Here is a 21,645-nt window from a genome sequence, read left to right as displayed (position 1 = left end):
CACATTTATTGAGGCCATGAAACACAAGGAATGGAAGGATGCTATGCAGGCTGAATTATAGGCTTTGACTCAAAATGATACCTGGACTCTTGTTTCCCTCCCACCTGAAAAGAAGTTTATTGGTTCCAAATGGGTCTTCAAAATCAAGCGTTGGTTTGATGGTAACATTGAACGTTATAAGGCTCGCCTTGTTGTGAAAGGTTATACCCAGATTGAGGGGGTTGACTATCATGCTACTTATGCTCCATTGGCCAAACTAGTCACTGTTCGAGTCTTATTAGCTCTTGCGGCTGCCCGGGGATGGCCCCTCCACCAGATGGATGTTAATAATGCCTTCTTACATGGCGATTTGGATGAAGAGGTCTACATGTCCCCTCCTCTAGGATATCGTTGCAAGGGGAGACTATTGTTTATCGCCTCAATAAATCTCTATATGGCCTGAAACAAGCTTCACGCTAATGGTATTCCAAATTTTCAGCCGCTTTATGTGCCTATGGCTTCCGGCATTCCACAGTCGATCATTCACTTTTCATCTTTCACATGGGCGATGCTTCTATTTTTATTCTACTCTATGTTGATGATCTTGTCATCACTAGTTCGGATTCATCCATGATCGCTGATGTATGTCAGTTCCATATCAAGGATCTTGGTCAACTCACATATTTTTTGGGCATCGAGGATACTCCTTCTACATCCGGTTTATATCTATGCCAACACAAGTATGTCCTTGATATTTTGGTCGACTGTGGTTACACTGGTGCTTTCCTGGCCGATACCCCCATGGAACAAAATTTAAAGTTAACAAATGACGCAAGTGACATCCTCCTTGATCCTTCTAGTTATCGTTGCCATGTTGGGCATTTGATCTATCTCACGGTCACTCGGGCTGACATTGCTCACACCGTCAACATACTAAGCCAGTTCATGCACAAACCACGGCAATTGCATCTCAATGCCACTCAACGCTTGCTACGGTACCTCAAGACCACTCCAGGGCATGGCCTTCATTATCCATCCAACAACACCTTGGATCTCTAGGTCTATTGTGATTCAGACTGTGCTAGTTGTCCAATGACACGATGCTCCACCACTGGCTACTGTGTTTTATTAGGCTCCAGTTTGGTTTCATGGAAGACGAAAAAGCAGCAAACAATCTCTCGCTTTTCCGCCGAGGCTAAATATTGTGCCATGGCAGTCGCTACTTGTGAGCTCATCTGGTTGACCTATTTGCTTCGTGACATCAACCTCCCCTACAATACACTGGTTCCCCTGTACAGTGACAATCAGGCAGCCCTCCACATCGTTGCTAATCTAGTCTTTCACGAACGCACCAAGCATATTAAAATCGATTGTCATCTTGTTCGTGAACGACAACAACAAGGGTTCATTATCCCAAGTAAAGTTCCTTCTCAGAACCAACTTGCAGACATCTTCACCAAGGCACTTGGCCATGAGAAGTTCCAACACTTGTTGTCCAAGTTAGGCTTTCACAATCTCCACGCTCCAACTTGAGGGGGAGTCTTACCGGATATCAATCACGATATCTCCAGCTCACCTCTCTTATCTCTCCTTCCATATTTGTTGTAATCTTCCCTTGTAATTAGGAGTAGATTGAGTCATTCTTTTGTATATATATTCCATATATTGAATGCAATATTCAAGCGATTGTGTCCATATTGGATACTCACATTAACAGTTGAAGAAGGAGACTCTTCTCTTTTCAACTCCTAACCCTCTAAAATTATTAGTTTGAGAACTAACGATTAATCCTTAAAATTGACCTAAACCTTCTCTTTTAAAGAGAATGCTCATTTTAGAGATTACAATCTAACGGTTCAAATTGTCCCAAGTGGTGTGATGCTAAAGGGTAGCCCTTTAAGCTATCCATATTTGCACATAAGGAAATCTCTACAATAAAGTTTTTCTTAATTGTATAAAAGGACGTCTCTACAAAAGGTGTAACTAGAAAACCCCCAATCGGTAGATGTTTTATCACATTTTCTCTCCACACTACTAACATCCATAGTAGACCCTCATAACCATGGAATAAAATTCATCGCCATGATTTCGTTTTACTATAATTAATCACGAAAGTGTCTAGGACTTTGAATGGCAAAAAAATAATTTGAAAATTATTTTCAAAATAATTTAATTTATAATAATAAAATAAAGGGAAGCAGTTTTCTGTATGGGAGTATGGTCTATGCCACACTCCCATGTGTCTATCACTCTCCTCCATAACACAAGGGGGCAGAGGTGTCTTTTCACATGGGGAGGAGAGATAGACTCATGGGAGTGCTCGCATAGGCCATACTCCCAGACAGAGAACTTTTTCCCTATAATAAAATTCTCTTTTGCAAATACTTCGCAAATACCAAGGCTTTGGATTTGGCACAATCAAATCCTACAACTCTCTTTTGGATGTTCTCCCTATACGGGCAGTGGACCCTATTGAGCATCACATCTACTACTATTTGGATTGCATACAACAAGCTACCGATATATAGTCAGTCCTTTCAGTAGACATCAACCATTGACTCACCACAAATGCACACAACACGAATAAAATAGCAAGTATCCCTCAGGTATGGAAAAAGTAACTACCAGAGATTCCCATCGTAGATCAAAACATGACGGTGAATAATCCAGGAATCTCTGTGGATCAATGATCAACACCATATGTGCCCGTAGGATGAGTTGTATACATTAAAAAAAATAAATTTGTGTCCAAAACCTAATGATAGTAATGTGCCCATGAGGATTTTTTTTTTTTTTTAACATTTAATTCTTATCAAGTGATCAAGTCAGAACTCGGAAGTACAACTGATCATTATAATTACCCTTTTTTTTTAATTATTAATTAAAACTTCCCATCTTCTTCCCCAAATCATGAAATCAAAAAACAGCAAACCCTTTTAGGGTTTTGGGAAATCAATTGCTACCTCCACCGGCGGCCAAACCGGAAGGTTAGCAGCCCTTAGAAGCACACAGTGAATGGCCGCCGTCCTTAGGTGACAACTTTTTTGACCATCATCGCCTGAAAAGAAAACCCCAACTCCTCTTGTATGCATAATACGGAAGGTTTCACAGGTTTCAAAACCCATTGGCGTCTCTTACAGTGGCCAAAAACTCATGGGCTAATGATCACCCAACTCCGGCGACTATGTTGCCTCTCTCAGATGCCGGTGAAGCTTAACGACTAACATGGATTTAAGCAAAAATCCTTTCAGGGTTTTTTTTAATAATAATAAACTGCTGCCTAAATCAAAGAGTCGGCATCCTCATGAGTCACCGACAAATGCCCGCAAGGCTCCTGTGATCATTATGCCTACGTTCCAATGCCCAGAAACCATGAAACAACGGTTTCCCTTATGCAAATCATAGGTGTATCATCGGTGATCTTCTGGCCTTAACAGGCCACCGTCAGTAGTTACATCGACCATGGCCGTAACCCTTCTATCCCCTTTATTTATTTACTTTGACTGTTACTTGAATCCGGTGGCCAGAGTTTGACGATTATTACCTTAGGTTTGAGTGGTCGGAAAACCACTCAAAGAAGCTGGTCTAACCATTAAACCTCACTATAGAACAAAACCCTACGATTCTCATCACTAAAGCTACGCCCATGGCTGTAGCATAATTTTTTTTTATCTTTTATATTCAGCCATATAAAATTCGCAGCCCATCAACTCTATGATCGGTTCTAATACCATTGATAGAAAAAACTGATGCGAAAACATTCATGGAGATCAATGAGCATACAAACATAATTATGGAGGTGTGATCGGTGTACCTGAATCCATGGTTATGGAAGCCGAATCCTTTCTTGACAATCTCCGTTGTACACGAACTGTGTTGGTCTGGTCTACCCTCTTCCACAAGGCTTAAGGTTTTCTCTAGTTAGTTACTAATGGGCCAGTGACAACTATTTATAGTGGTGAGGGTAGGAACCAGCTCTGCAAAGAGACTAGGGTTTCCTTCCCATTAAGGAAACAGTATTTTAGGTCCACACATAGAAACTGGACTCATACCATTAAGGTAGCCCCCATCAACACTACTAAACCGATTTTATTAAAACAAAATCGGGACTATGCTAGCCCACCTTATGAAAATCTTACATAGGGATCATTATCCCCATGGCTTGAGGGACATGTCTCGTAATGGAGGATTAGTTACTATTGAGGTTTGGTTGTATTGGAGCCTCGATGCAATAGTTTTCCTCAACCACTTCATGATCGTGCATGGACTGGTCCTCCCTTATCTTTAAGGAAGTTATGAATCTCAATGATCTTACCAGCATTGGTGATGCTAACGTTGGTTAGGAAATGGACGTATTTGTTCCCTATTTTATGGTGATGTTCTTTAATGACATCACACCCTTGATGTGGTTCTCGACATCCTAACTATCATCTGCTTGTATGGTGATCTTGAGCCATGTGTCAAGTAACCATTGATGGGGAATTTTTGTGTACATCAGATGCCCCCCACTCCCTTGGACACAAAATGGGTTCGAGGGAGTTGATTTTTTTTAGCCAAGTTTTTTGTCGGCCCTGATTGTTAGAAAAGGAAAGCCAATGGGGGAATATTGGATATTCCACCCAAGATTGGATTCTTCCAGCAATGTAAATCTTTCTCATTGAAGAAGATTGCTTGGGTAGATAATTGAGCCATATTTGGAAACTCAATATATCATAACCACATGTGAGCTAGTCTTTGGGATTTTGTGAGATGCTAATATATAATTAGTGGGATTGCAAAATCACACAAGAAGAGACACCAAAAACCCAAAAACGTTGAACTCTCCCTCCTCTCCAAAAACCGTTCTTCCCTCTCTCTCTTCTTTGGTGTTTGTTCCAAGAAGAAGTACACTTGGTGGTGTGATCATTGGTGTTGTGGAGGAGATACATAGCTTGACAGTGGGAACGCAAAGCTTGCGTGGTACGTGGAACGGTCGAGAAAGGGCTATTATCGATTGGAGGTCTTGCACTTGTGTGGCTTAGATAATAATCGATCCTTGCTTCGTTCTGTTATTGAATAACTTCTTTCATTGATAGTATGATTTTGTTTACGCTTTCATTGCGATCGTACTTGCGATGCCTTCAGTGGCATCAGAGCCTCTTTATCGATGGGGTTATTTTCAATTTTTTTTCCATTATTATGTGATGCTCTTAAATTTTATTCAAGTTTTTATTTAAAAAAAAAAATTGGGATGAGATGTATGCGCACAAGAGGGCCGCGGGCTTGCTGCCTACACGAGCCCACCTGCTGCGCGCACCCCAGCCCTATGCCGCCCCATGCCCCCTGTCCGTGTGTGCCTGGCTGCTTGCTGCATGCACGAATGGCTGTCAGCCACATGCATGTGTGGGCAGCCTTGCTGCGTGCAGTGTTGCCTTGTGCCTTTCTGCACTTGGTCTCATGATTTTCCCTTTCTTTTGCTATATTATGTGTAGCAGTCTTTATTATTAAAAAAAAAAATTCTGTTTTACTTGTTGAAGGGAATTTCATTGGAGAAGATGGGTGGAGAGATTCCTCCCTTCACCCACCTTCCCCAATAGGCATAATGGCTTATTATAATTTTATGGTTATTGATTTTAGTCTAAGCATGTATGTGATGGCTTTGTGGGGATATGTGTCATGACCATTATGGCATAAGTTGTCATGGTAATGGCTATGTGATGTACATGATCATAGTGACATTGGATTATCATGGTAATGGTCATGTAATGCACATAACCATTATGACATAAGTTGTCATGGTAATGGTTGCATGATGGATGCATTGGATGCATATGATCATAATGGCTTGGATTGTCATGGTAATGATGGTTTTATGTGTTTTTGGACAATTTTCACATAAAATATTGGAATATTATTTTTGAGCATCATATATGGAATGAGGACCATGGTTATGGGATTTAAAAAATTACATGCATTAGATATGTGTGTGCTAGGCATGGCATGGATGTGATTTTATATGTAATTTTCTTTTATATCCTCCAGGCAGTCCAATTTTGGTGGATTGGTTTTCTGTTATGTAATTTTATTTATTTGGAAAGGGTTATAATAATTTTTGAATTAGTTTAAAAATTATTCATTGTAACCACTTGGAGACCATTATGGATCATGGATTGTGGATCGTGGATCAAAGATCTTGTCGGTTCGTTGGAGAGAAGATTGAAGGATGGATTTGCTCACTTGAGTGTCTAAATTTATTATAGTTTTGGAATTTTCCTATAATAGTTAGTTGCATATGCATTATCACACTAATTTTGTCATGTGTGGGAGTAACATATGAGATTGTGATTGCTCCCATTCATCTTTTAATCAAAGTGAGTTTGTCTTGGATATGAACTCATGTTGATTAAAGATGTTATCCCATAACCATTGGTGTTTATGTGTTTATAGTTTTCCTTGGATGGATGTGCTCTTATGTTTATACATTAGATGTACGTTTATGGTTTATATACGTTCCTATTTTCCCTCTTTTTAATACAAGTGTGATATGGGAAACCCTGGTTGGTGGGATTCTCATGGCCTCCCTTAGTTGGTGAGTGTAGAATTTTCATTGATCCATCCTTGTAGATGCCGATAGGATAATATTTGGGTGAATTGGTGAAATTGTTTGCACTCATCTCACATGTGATAGGTAGAGAATATGGTCAGTGGTATATGTACTATGATAATAGGCATTAACCCACAAATACCATAGTTCCCTCCAAAATTAAGGATAAACACTTGACTTGAGTATGTATCAGCCGATAGGAATGGACATGATACTCAGGTGGCCAAATTACATTGGAAGTCTAAGTGACGAACAGAATAATCCACCCAACCAAGATGCGAATGATGAACTCCAATAGGCTAAGTCAGGAGCATGAGGGTTGATGGTTTTCAATTCATGCCCTATAAGCTAGAGGGAAGCTTAGGATGTGATTGACCATTGATTGTTCTTACCCCGGTTATTTCAATGGTTGTCGATCATGCTAATTACTATTTTTTGTACATCATGTAGATTTTAGAAATGTCAACCCAAATGAACTATACCACCCTTATCAAAGACCATATTTTGACCTGTTGGAATTGTGTGTCCATCAAACCCGAATTATTAAATTATTGAATTTAATTTTTACACTTTATTATTTTATTGGGCTTATAAGAATGTTCCATAGGTCTTTACCTAAAACTAGTCTGAACTAGGAATGGGACTGGACATCCCGTTTATATGGTTTCCATATCGCATGTCACGAGAAATGGTGATTTCGGTGCATGGATGTGGGTACACGTCGAGAACATGTATAGATGAGAATCTGGTACGTATATCTTATGTATTGCTACTGGTTGCGTGTGTGATATACTTACTCACCACTCGATGGCCCTTTGACCTGAGAGATTCCATTTGTTGCAGTGTGGCATTACAGATTTTGGTAAACCAATGGTTGATGTCCAATCGGACTATAAACTAGTACACTAGATTCATGATCCTGCATTGTAAACAAAGAGGATTCTCAACATGGAATTGGTCGGAACTAAATCTTGATCCAGTGTTTATTCAAACTGTTTTATTAATTTATTTTTAATATAAAATTACTATATAAATTATATTAAAAATTGATTTCAAAGTTTTATGGCTGTCCGATCGTAATCACATATTCTCTCGATCAACGTACATGATGAGTTGGGGATAAATAGCATTAAAGTACATACCCTATAATTCATTATGGGATATTAAAAAAGTGGAAGGGCTTATGTGCAATAAAAGTGTTTATTGGACACATGGCATTATATGGGAGAACAAATTATTTATGGTTAAATATCTTTTTATATTGTGGCAAGAGATATTATGAGAATATCTCATGGATCATAATTTAGAAAGACACTTTAGTAGCAAATTGGAGTTGCAAAAATTAGAAAATTCACAAAACACCGAAATGGAAGATTGAGCCGAGGCCAAGATGGAAGGAGATAACTTGAGACCCAAGGATCTCCAAAACTATAAAAGAGGGAGAGGGAGGAGCCTCCCACGATTTTGGCAGTGCTCTCTCCCCCTCCCACGTTTTCTCCTCTCTCCTCTCTTGTAGTGGTGTGTGTGAGATTTGAGTTAGAGAACTCAAAAGGCTTTGGTGATTTTTGTGTTCTTCTAATAGATTGCAAGGATTGATCAAGCTTCAAAGTGTTGAATGATTTTTTAATCTCCAAGTTTGCACAAGTTGGAAGATCTATTATCTATAGGAGGAGTTTCACTTGCGTCTCTAAGGTAACCATGAATGTTATTTTGAAATTATTTCTTTCCTACTCTAAATCATGGACTACAAGTATTGACCCGATCCAAATTCTACTGCATATCGGGTTTATTCTCAATATGACCGGCCCAAACTATGTTGACTGGAAGAGGAAGATCAAGTTACTCGTATCTGCAGAAGGTCTAATGTCTGTCCTAGACGAAGATGAGCCTGAATTCCCTAATGAGGAGAACCCCGATTTTAAGCTTGCTTATCAGTTGTTTTGACAAAAGAACTCTAAGGCAAAACTCCTCGTGTTGAGTTCTCTAGAAAAGACCATTGTTGATTCGGTCGAGGACCTTTACTTGACCAAGGACATGATGGAGGAGTTGAAGGAGATGTATGGGAGAGAAGAAAGACATGCCCATCATCAACTGGTGACACTCCTCCATGGCACGAAGATGGCTCAAGGTACTCCAGTTATTAACCATATCATGAAAATGCAGAACTTGTTCCTCGATCTGGAGAACCTTGGGACATCCTTCAAGCTGAATTATAAGACGGATGTCATCTTTTACTCTCTGGCTCAGGAGATCTACGAATCGTTTATTATTAATTATAACATGAATAAACTCGCCGTGGACTCCCTGAGCTAGACAACATGTTGCAAGAAGTGGAAGATGCATCCAAGAAGTAGAAAGTAGAGGTCTTGATTACAGAGGACAAGTCTTCTTCCTCAAAGCCCAAGGGCAAGAAGAAGAAGAAGAAGGTTGACAGGGGCAAAAACCCTAAGGTTGGCAACAAGGGAATTCAGAAGAGCAAGGGCAAGGGGACTTGTTTCTATTGTAAGAAGGACGGACATTGGAAGAAGGAATGTAGTACTTTCCTGGCTGCTCAGAAAAAGAAACAGAAGAAACAGGAAGAAGGTATTTCTGAAACCTTGGTCATTTATGAGTTTAATTTGTCAGAGGAACTTACTAACACATGGTTGGTGGACTCGGGGTCTACCACCCATATTTGTAACTTGTTGCAGGGGTTCAAGCTGATAAGAAGACTGAGTAAGGATGAAGTTCGATTGCAAACGGGTACGGGTGCAGAGGCAGTTGGAGATTTTACTTTAGTTTTTGATAATAGTACTTTAATTTTGAGAGATTGTTTTTATGTTCCTCATTTCAGGAGGAACATTGTTTCTGTTAGTAGGCTTGTTGTGGATGGTTATACTTTACTTTTTGGTAATAAGTTAACTATTCGGTTTAATAATTCATTTATTACTTTTGGCCTACTAGATAATGGATTATATCTCTTAAAATCAGTACTAGAGGTTAATGAAATCTCCAATAATTCTTTAAAAAGAAAATCAGCCCAAGATAATTCAACATATCTTTGGCACTTGAGGTTAGGTCATATTGGAGTAGAAAGGATAAACAGGTTGGTAAAGGATGGGCCTTTAGAATCATTAAAGGTAAAACCTTATCCAACCTGTGAGTCGTGTCTATAAGGAAAGATGACCAAGAAACCCTTCTCTAACAAGGGAAGAAGAGCCGAAGCTGTGTTAGAATTGGTACACTCAAATGTATGTGGACCCATTAGCGTTCAGGCGAGGTATGGTTACGAATACTTCGTGACCTTCATCAATGACTACTCTCATTATGGTTATATTTACTTGATGCACCGCAAGTCAAAAACCTTTGACAAGTTCAAGAAATTTCGAGCGAAGGTGGAAAAATAGTTGGGTAATTGCATCAAGTACCTTCGATCTGATCGAGGAGGAGAGTACTTATCACATGAGTTTAGGGACTATCTGAAAGAAGCTGGGATCATAACCCATTTGAGTGTCCCAGGAACACCTCAACAAAATGGAGTTTCAAAAAGGATGAACTGAACCTTGTTGGATATGGTTTGGTCCATATTGAGTTATTCAAAACTGCCATTGAGTTTTTGGGGTTTCACACTGGAAACTGCCATCTATATACTGAACAGGGTACCAACAAAGTCTGTGACCAGAACACCTTTTGAGTTGTGGTATCATCGTAAGCCTAGTCTTCAACATCTTAAGGTGTGAGATTGCATAGCACATGTAAGGAAACAACAGACGAATAAGTTGGAATCCCGAACAGATAGATGCTATTTCTTGGGATACCCTAAGACTACAATCGACTACTACTTCTATGACCCTGTTAATCAGAAAGTCATAGTTAGTAACCATGCGACATTTCTTGAGGATGACATGATCTCACCAAGATCAGATCCGGTGGTCATTAAAGAAATAACTGATGACCAAGTACCCTCTACATCGACAGAGGTTCCAGTTGACGTACCCATAGTTGAGCAACAGCCCCAAGAGCCTAGGAGGAGTGGGAGGTCTATCAAACCACCAACTCGTTTGAACCTTCTCATGGAGGAGGGTCAAAAGGTGGAAGAATTCCACATGGTGTCTGATTGTTCAGACACAAATCCTTATACTTATGCCAAGGCTCGTAAGGACGTTGATTCGGTGAAATGGCAGGAAGTTATGCACCGTGAAATAGATTCCATGGATTCTAACCATGTTTGGACTCTTGAAAATCTGCCAGAAGGGGTAAAACCCATTGGCTGTAAGTGGATCTACAAGAGGAAGAGAGGTGTGGATAGAAAGGTGGAATGTTTCAAGGCAAGACTGGTGGCGAAGGGATATACTCAGAAAGAGGGTATTGACTATGATGAAACCTTCTCACCGATAGCGATGATTAAATCCATTCAGATTCTATTGTCGATTGCTGCATACCATGATTATGAGATCTGGCTGATGGATGTACAGACCGCTTTCCTTAACGGTTATCTTGATGAGGTCATATACATGAATCAGCCAGAGGGTTTTGTCTCCCCAGGAGATGAAAACAAGGTATGCAAGTTATTGAAGTCCATTTATGGACTAAAACAAGCTTCCAGATCATGGAACATCTGTTTTGATCAAACTATCAAGGATTTTGAGTTTGAACAAAACATTGATGAACCATGTACGTATAAGAAAGTCTGTGGGGGTGCCGTCTATTTCCTTGTCCTATATGTAGATGAAATACTGATCATTGGGAATGATGTAGAGTTATTTTTATCTGTAAAGATGTGGTTATCCAAAACATTCTCAATGAAAGATCTGGGTGAAGCCAGCTACATCCTAGGAATTAAGATTGAGAGAGATCGTAAGAAGAGGATGTTGGGATTGTCACAATCCACCTACATTGACAAAGTGCTTAAGAGGTTCGACATGCAGGATTTGAAAAGAGGTAATGTGCCTCTCAGATATGGAATCGGCTTATCCAAGTCACAATGTCTTCAAACTCCTGAGAAAATTGAGACTATGAAGAGAGTTCCTTATGCTTCGGCAGTGGGAAGTCTGATGTATGCCATGTTGTGTACCGAGCCAGATATTTATCATGCTGTAGGAATTACGAGCCGATATCAATCCAATCCAGGATAAGAACACTTGACAGCTGTCAAAGGGATCCTTAAGTACCTGAGGAGGACCAAAGATTACTTCCCTGTATATGGTTGTGATCAGTTGTCAGTAGTTGGATATACAGATTCGGATTTTCAAACTGACGAGGATGACAGAAAGTCTACCTCTGGGATGGTCTTTGTGATTGGTAGAGGTGCAGTGATTTGGAGGAGTGTCAACTAGAAGTCAACAGCTGATTCAACAACAGAAGCTGAGTACTTGGCAGCTAGTGAAGCAGCCAAGGAAGGTATCTGGCTCAAGAAATTCTTTACAGACTTGGGGATGGTCCCTACGCTAGTGGAACGACCCATACAACTGTTATGTGACAACAGGGGAGCTATAGCACAATCGAAGGAACCAAGAGCTCATCAGAGGAACAAGCATGTGGAGCGAAAATATCACTTGATTCGTGAGATTATTCAGCGTGGTGACATAGCTATAGCTAAGGTTGACACTACAGATAACCTATCTGACCCCATGACTAAGGCATTGCCTCCTAGTGTTTTTGAAAAATATGTTGGAAATATGTGGGTGAAGTCCATGGGTGACTGGCACTGATGTACAAAACTCCTTTTGTATGAATTAACAAATTTTGGTTTTGATTACCATGATTAGTTGTTGTCCATAGGTATTCATACCTAAAACTATGTACCACTGGGGATAGGACTAGACATCCCATCCGGCATGGTGGTCACATTATGTGTGCTTAGAGAGGATATTTTTCCAAGACACAAATGTGAGTGTACATTGGACTGGATCGCTGAGAATTTTACATGTGGTCTACTGTCAGTTTATAAAAAAAATGAGATTCTCTTAAGTAGTTCACAATTGGTCCCTTGACCTGAGGGGTCCTTATTGACGCATTCATATGTTGAGAGTTTTGGTGTACCAATAGTTGATGTCTTTCTCTGACTATATATCAATGCGTTGGATTCTCAATGTCTGACTGTATTCGAAAAAGATGCCCAACATGGAACCCACAACCCATACGTTGGGAGTATATTGAGGAGAGTATTCTATACAGGATTGGACATAAATCCGGATCCGGTAGCATCTTCAAAATGTTTTTGAAATGTTTTTAGTTATATATATAAAACATTATCTATTTTCTTGAACATTTTGTTTGAAATGTTTTCTCTTGGTCCAATCAAGGTAATTGAATCTCTCGATCGATGTATCGGTTCATTGAGGATTGACAATCTCGAACACATGCCTTATATTGAACCATGCAACATTGTTTTGTGGGGGACTGATGCATGTTTCAACTAGTTACCTTGGGGTGTAGTTTATTACATTTGCTTAGCATCTTAGATGTTACATTACTTAGAAGCTGAGTAGAATCCCATTGCGATCCTACCCCTTTCCTTTCGGTTCCATTCATCTACGCTGTAACGGTTGATCATGGTTTCCTTTTCATGATCCTCTTGTAAGATTGGATCTTACGGTAGGATGGAGGAGATTGTTAGAAAAGGAAAGCCAATGGGGGAATATTGGATATTCCACCCAAGATTGGATTCTTCTAGCAATGTAAATCTTTCCTCATTGAGGAAGATTGCTTGGATAGATAATTGAGCCACATTTGGAAACTCAATATATCATAACCACATGTGAGCTAGTTTTTGGGATTTTGTGAGATGCTAATATATGATTAGTGGGATTGCAAAATCACACAAGAAGAGACACCAAAAACCCAAAAACTTTGAGCTCTCCCTCCTCTCCAAAAATCATTCTCCCCTTTCTCTCTTCTTTGGTGTTTGATCCAAGAAGTACACTTGGTGGTGTGATTATTGGTGTTGTGGAGGAGAAACACAACTTGACCGTGAGAACGCAAAGCTTGCATAGTGCATGGAACGATCGAGAAAGGGCTATCATCGATTAGAGGTCTTGTACTTGTGAGGCTTAGGTAATAATCGTCCCTGCTTCGTTCTGTTATTGAGTAACTTCTCCCATCGATATTGTGATCTTGTTTACGCTTCCGTTGCAATCGCACTTGCGATGCCTTCACTAATACTGGAGTTTTTGCTCAATCCCCTAGCTGCAATTGGGCTTTAACCCGATTAGCTCTGTGATTAGCTCTATCCGGCTGGGATTTTTGCTCGTCCTCGGTTCCCCAAGCTCCTTGGCTCACTTTGACCAGTTATGGACTATGGGGGTATCCTTGGCCTATTCTGCCTAGGTAAGGACCTGAGGGATACCTCAGTTCATTTTGCCTGGTTGTGGACCTAAGGGACACCCTAGTCTATTTTGCCCAGCTATGGACCCGAGGGATACCCTGGTGCATTTTTCCCAACTATTAGTCATTGCAGCCTGGTTGATTATGCTCGGTTTTGGACCATGCACCCCGGTTGATTGTGCTCGGCTTAGGGCCGTGTTACTCCGGCTAATTGTGCTCGGCGTAGGGTTGTACCACCTCTGTAGATTGTGCTCAGCTTTGGGCCGTGGTACTCCAATTGATTGTGATCAACATAGGGCCATAGCACCCTAGTAGATTGTGCTTGGTCTAGGGGTTAACATCCAAGCAAAATGGACTAGGGAAAACATCCCAACTTTTAAAGATCCTAATTAATGTCGCTCCCTTCACTGTTTTTTCTTTTAACATATTGAAGGATACGTCAGCTTTTTACCTAAAAAATTTAAAGGGTTTTTCCTCAAGGAGAAGGAATGCCAACCACCACATTTGAGCCTCTTTATAAAGGAGGTGTGGGCTCACATGAGTATTTCATTTAGAACTCTCAAGTTTCTCTCTTTGGCTCATAGGTGCTCCTACTTGGTCGGTCATCTTTTGGTTTAATTTGGTAAGTGTTATACCCGTGCCCAAATCTGTCCTAGTTTACACTTGACGAGTGGGTACTATGCCAATAGTTGTCCTAGCTGGCAGCAAGTTGAGAAGATTAAAACAAACACCCTAATTTATTTTGAATTGTATGATTTTGAAATGACCCAACCACTTTCATTCGAACTTTCACATATACGGTAGGGTGCCTCCATATTATTGGGCACGAACACCTCAAGAAATAACTTCATGAACGGACGAGAGTCTAAGCCAAATTCCAACCCAAACTGAGTTGAAATTGACTCACCGATCATCATCTGGGCAGGCCCTGATCAGCTTGCTGCTTGTGCTGGTGGTCTTACTGTCCTAGATTCAGACTGCTATGTGTGGGACTCCCAAATTCCGCATCGGCCTGACCCTCGTACGCGTGGATGGCCTACCTCTTACTTCACGGCCAATACGGAGTCAAGACGGAGGGTCCATGGGGTCCAACTAAGGAATTAATCCATTTTGAACCGAATAGGTGTGTAAGCAAACGGACCCTAATGTCTTTTCCTATTTATGAGAGTGTGTGTTTTTAAAGCTCATTATTCCAAAACCTAGCCGAGAGAAAGAGAAGAGAAAGGGGAAATGAAGAGAAGAAAGGAGAAGAAGAAGAGGAAGAGGCGAACTTGGAGCAAGGGCTGTTGGCTGCTACCTCATGGCTGCCGTTCGTACCCTAGGTAAGTTTGTGTTCCTCCTCCTTCCTATTCCCTATTTTACAAGTTAGGGTTTATGATTCTGGGTCAGGTTTTGCCTGAAACTTCATGCCAACACTTGGAATCAACAAACTTTGTACTGGTTACTGATTAGCATCCTTGTGCATACAATCTAGTTAATCAACGGATTGGATTCCGGCAGTTTTGGGATTAAATTTACCAAGACCTAAAAGTTAGGTTTTGATCAGAGAATCGATCGTATCTCCGATTTCACCCAGTGAAATGGAGTACAAATAGACTCCATGTGTAGGTGGAGTGATCCCCTACAATCTCTATGGAGTGGAAATGGCCCCGACAAAGTATCAAAATGCATTTGAGCTGAAGAAAAGCTCCTGGAGCACTGACCGATCGATTATTGGGGTTCCATCGGTAGATAGCTCCATCAATCGGTGGGTAAAATCTAGGAATCCAAACTACTGCCAAGGCCACCGGTCGATCATTGATCTTACCACCGGTTAATGGCCTCATCACCGGCCACATCAATCGGCTGGTTCCTAGTGTGGAATTGTACTTTGCTCTTTTGGGAAACCATCTGACATTCATCCAATAGTAAGTCTAACATATTGCTATCATGAATAGGTCAGTCTTAGCACAATGGTGAGGCATATTTGGGAATCTAACAAGCATTGATTTTGGGATTGAATCACCTCATCGTTGATAAAGTGAGTGGGTGTGGTTTGAACTTCTTTTGGTGTGTTCCTCATTAACTACGGTTGTATTCACATTGATGGCATGTTCTAATATAAGTTGTATGGAATAATGTTTGTTTTATACTTATGACCTAATAATATATGATTTTTATTGTTTTATGTTGAGATTATGTTTTGTGAGAGAAATGGAATCCGATGTGGCTGAGGAGGTTCTGAAACCAAGATTACCATATTGATATACATTCATATTGCATCATGTAAATTAATGCAATAATTGGAAATGGGTTGCGGTGTAGCTGAGGTTGTTCCGGTACCATATTCGCCATCCAAACTATTGCATTAGACTTACATGCTAGGATTGGAAACGGGTTACGGTGTGGCTGAGGTTGTTCTGGTACCGTATTCACCATATAAGCTATTGCATTAGACTTGCATGGTAGGATTGGAAATGATTTGCGGTGTGGCCGAGGTCATTCCGGTACCGTATATGTTATACTATTTAGTATATATGTGTGTATGTTAGAGGAGACGAGAGAACAGTGTGGCCGATGGATGATTCCGGTACTATGGTCCTGGCCTCGTTACATATATGTATATATGCGCCTCATATTGTACATATAGATGGATGCAAGTTAGGATAACTAACCCGGTTTCTACAACCCTAGCCAATAGGGGGTTACATGTTGGTTGGCCCTTCGTGGTAGGTTAGATGTTGATTTTCCTAACTACTGCATTTGCGGTATGATGTGATTATTGTCGGATGTGGTTTCAAGCCGAGGGACCGAGGTTGTTCTAGGACCGACAGGGTTTCTTCAGGGTTTGATGGGTGACCTAAGGTCGTATTTGGGGACCGGTAAGCTCCCTTCGCGGCTAGGATTGCAATTGTTGGGGGACCCAAGTCGTATTCGGCGACCAATTATGCAACCTAATGTGTTGCAGTAGGACCTAAACCATGACTTAGTTGTATTGTGTATGATAATTAAAGGAATTGAACTCATGCACCACATCATTATGTTTGTGTATGCTTGTATGTCCTCATCCCTTATTGTGCCTGTGGTAGGCAGTGGTCTGGAAATGTGTTGTTCTTGTTCTTCCTTATTATTTTAAGGTTACAAGGTTGTATAAATGATATATTTATGGGAGAATGTTCTCTGTGCTGCAACGCAGCCTGCTCCCAGGCACATGGGCAGCCTATGCAGGGGGGCAGGGTGGTCATTGTGCCCACCCTCATGTATTGGGCCGCAAGCTGTGCTATGACACAGAGAACAGCGCCCCTATATATATATATACACACACACACACACACACACACATACTTATTCGTTTGAATATTATACATGGAGAAGAATAACTTGTAATGATATTATTAATTAATCATATTAGACCCCCTTATTACTTGATCTATTACTATTATTTCCGTTGTTCTGATTTGTAATATTTTATGGTGTGCTGTGATGGTATTGTATTTGAGATCTTGGCAGCCAGTGTGGGATGACAGTTGGCAGCCTAGTCATACCAGATGGCTCCTTTGGGAGTGGGGTGTGACAGTAAGTCTTCTTGCATTTTTCCTTCCAATAGTAGGTCTTACTTGCTCAGTTCTCAAATGTTTTCCTCTTCTTTATTTCCCACTTGGGAGGATAAGAGTTTTCCTCGGATTGGTCTTCTTCCTCTTCTCGAGTTCATCATCCACATCCCATACTCGGGTGAATAGTGGGGCAAATGTCTCCACTTTAATGCGATCTCAAGAAGGTCTTAGGGAGGACACCTACTTTGAAGAAATTGTCGATGTTGCTGCCTCGGCCGACCTTGCTCTTGTAGACAGCCCATATTGTCACCCCGAGTGGCCTTAGATGATGATGAGCTCGAAATCTACCTAAAGTATGGAAGTGGTTCCCTCGTTATAATTCATAGTGTCCCCCTTGCCCCTAGGCAGTTTTCTCAACTTCCATGATGTTATAAGTGGTTAAAAATGAACCAAAATGATTTTCAAAAAACAATAAATGATTTTAACACATTTAGATAGTCCTACACTGACCCCATAGACTCAAACCCTAGCTAGAATAGGCTTAGAACTAGCTAAAATATCCCCCTTGGTGCTGCATTAGGACCAGGTACACTCTGTCCCGAAATAGCACCCAATGCTATCAAAACAGCACCAACATCTCAGCCAGTGTCGTTCTCACAATAATGGCATTGTTTGAGCTCCATTCTATGTCAGTTTCTTCATCCAATGTTGTTTTGGCAAAAATATAAGGATGTTGTGAATCCTAGTTCGGGATTCGATTTTATTCCCAATCCCACAACCTTAGTACCCCCTAGACACCTTTTAGGACTCTAAAGGCCCTCCACAAGACCCTAGAAACCACCTTTTCCCGGATTATAGTTATTCCCTTCCATCCAAAGCCAAGATCAATCCCTCTTATGGTAAGAATATTCCCTTCAAATGGAAATTGAGAACCGATACCTTGAACGGTTTTGGAACCTTCACACTATAAATAGGTAACCCCTTACACATTTTAGGGGATTCTGATACGATTCCACTACAATTCTGATATATAAAACTTCAACAAGTTGATACGATATGGATATTGGAGCATATTTTGGAGCCTAAGATGTTGTGCCATTGTGTCAGTTCCAACTTCAAGCTTCTCTAACCTAAGTCTAAGCTGTTCAAAGGATTTTCCTTCATTCACAAAAGTTGTAGCTAGGTGTGTCTTCTTCCTTTTAGTTCTTATTTCATATTTTTATGATTTTTTTGTGACTAGACGTTAGGTATGTCAAATGATCCTTAATGTAGTAGGGGAACCTTATGTCCTATTTTAGATCTATTCAAATGGATCATATAAGGACAATAAATCATACACTTAGGGTACACACAACTAACTGTAATTGGTGCTTTGGATCACCCATGAGAATTTGGGGGTTCAATTTGTTTAAAAACTGTATGACCACCTTCGTTGCGAACCCTTTTAGCCATTTAGGACATAATCTGAACCTAATTAGTTTTTTATTACCTTTTTAGGCACCATTTCATGACCTGCTGAAACCCACCCGACAAGGGCGTGTAGCCACTATGACCAGAGATTAGTTAGGACCACAAAACCATCATCAACAACTCCATCGATCATGAGCAACAACGAAGAAATGCTCAACAACTTCGACCAACTTCAGTCTTGTAGGCATCGCAGATGCGATCGCAATGGAAGCGTAAACAAGATTACAGTATCGATGGAGAAGTCATCCAAAAATAGAACGAATCAAGGATCGATTATTACCTAAGCCTCAGAAGTGCAAGACCTCCAATCGATGATAGCCCTTTCACGATCGTTTCATGCACCATAAAAGCTTTGCGTTTCCACACGGTCAAGCTGTCTCCTCCATACTTCCAAGTGTACAAAGTATGGACTATCTCTAAGAGAGGGGAAGGAGAAAACGGTTTTTGGAGGGAGAGGGAGAGCTCCACGATTTGGGTACCTTGTGCATTCCTTGTGTGTGATTTTGTAATCCCAAAATTAATTATGAATTACTCCTCACTTCATCCCAAATTGGTAGCTCACATAGGCAAAGCATATTGAGTTTCCTATTAGGACTCAATTGCTAGCCTAATCTTTTCCCACAAGGAAAGATATGCATTGCTAGGGGAATCCAATCTTGGGTGGAATATCCAATATTCCCCCATTGGCTTTCCTTTTCTAACAATCTCCTCCATCCTACTGTAAAATCCCATCTTATAAGAGGATCATGAAAAGGAAACCATGATCAACCGTTACAGCGTAGATGAATGGAATCAAAAGGAAAGGGGTAGGATCGCAATGGGATTCCACTTAGTTTCTAAGAAATGTAACATCGCAGATGCTAAGCAGATGTAATAACCTATGCCCAAGATAAGCAGTTAAAATACACATCAGTCCTCCACAAAACAATGTTGCATGGTTCAATATAAGGCATGTGTACGAGACTATTGATCCTCAATGAACAGATACACCGATTGAGAAATTCAATTACCTTGATTGGACCGAGAGAAAATATTTCAAACAAAATGTTCAAGAAAATAGATAATATTTATATATATATAACTAAAATATTTCAAAAACATTTTGAAGATGCTACCAGATCCGGATTTGGGTCCAATCCTGCATAGAATACTCTCCTCAGCATACTCCCAACGTATGGACTGTGGGTTCCATGTTGGGCATCTCTTTCGAATACAGTCAAACACTAAGAATCCAATGCACTGATATATAGTCAGAGAGAGACATCAACCATTGGTACACCAAAACTCTCAACAGATGAATGCATCGATAAGGACCCCTCAGATCAAGGGACCAATCGTGAACTACTTAAGAGAATCTCATTTTCTTTATAAACTGACAGTACACCACATGTGAAATTCTCAAGTGATCCAGTCCAATGTAGACAAAAAATGTACACTCACATTTGCGTCTTGGGAAAATATCCTCCCTAAGCACACACAATGTGACCACCATGTCGGATGGGATGTCTAGTCCCATCCCCAGTGGTGAACAATTTTAGGTATGAATACCTATGGACAACAACTGAGCTCAACAACTGATCATGCTAATCAAAATAACAATTTATTAATTCATACAGAAGGAGTTTTGTACATCAGTGCCAGTCACTCATGGACTTCACCACCATATTCCCAACATGTTTTTCAAAAACACTAGGAGGCAATGCCTTAGTCATGGGGTCAGATAGGTTATCTGGAGTGTCAAACTTAGCTATGGCTACGTCACCATGCTGAATAATCTCACGAATCAAGTGATATTTCCGCTCCACATGCTTGTTCCTCTGATAAGCTTTTGGTTCCTTCGCTTATGCTATAGCTCCCCTGTTGTCACATAACAGTTGTATGGGTCGTTCCACTAGCTCAGGGACCACCCCCAAGTCTGTCAAAAATTTCTTGAGCCAGATACCTTCCTTGGCTGCTTCACTAGCTGCGAAGTACTCAGCTTCTGTTGTGGAATCAACTGTTGACTTCTGTTTGGCACTCCTTCAAATCACTGCACCCCCACCAATCACAAAAACCATTCTAAAGGTAGACTTTCTGTCATCCTTGTCAGTTTGGAAATCCGAATCCATATATCCAACTACTGACAACTGATTACAACCATATAAAATGAAGTAATCTTTGGTCCTCCTTAGGTACTTGAGGATCCCCTTGACAGCTGTCCAATATTCTTGTCCTGGATTGGATTGATATCGACTCACAATCCCTACAGCATGACAAATATCTGGCCTGGTACACAACATGGCATACATCAGACTTGCCGAAGCATAAGGAACTCTCTTCATAGCCTCAATTTCCTCAGGAATTTGAGGATATTGTGACTTGGATAAGCCGATTCCATGTCTGAGAGGCACATTACCTCTCTTCGAATCCTGCATGTTGAACCTCTCAAGCACTTTGTCAATGTAGGTGGATTGTGACAATCCCAACATCCTCTTCTTACGATCTCTCACAAGCTTAATTCCTAGGATGTAGCTGGCTTCACCCAGATCTTTCATTGAGAATGTTTTGGATAACCACATCTTTACAGATGAAAGTAACTCCACATCATTCCCAATGAGCAGTATATCATCCACATATAGGACAAGGAAACAGACGGCACCCCCACAGACTTTCTTGTACACACATGGTTCATCAATGTTTTGTTCAAACTCAAAATCCTTGATAGTTTGATCAAAACGGATGTTCCATGATCTAGAAGCTTGTTTTAGTCCATAAATGGACCTCAATAACCTGCAT

The sequence above is a fragment of the Telopea speciosissima genome, chromosome 3 (genome assembly GCF_018873765.1).
Source record: "Telopea speciosissima isolate NSW1024214 ecotype Mountain lineage chromosome 3, Tspe_v1, whole genome shotgun sequence".
Lineage (NCBI taxonomy): Eukaryota > Viridiplantae > Streptophyta > Magnoliopsida > Proteales > Proteaceae > Telopea > Telopea speciosissima.
The sequence above is the reverse complement of the archived record's forward strand: the minus strand, read 5'-3'. Positions refer to the sequence as shown.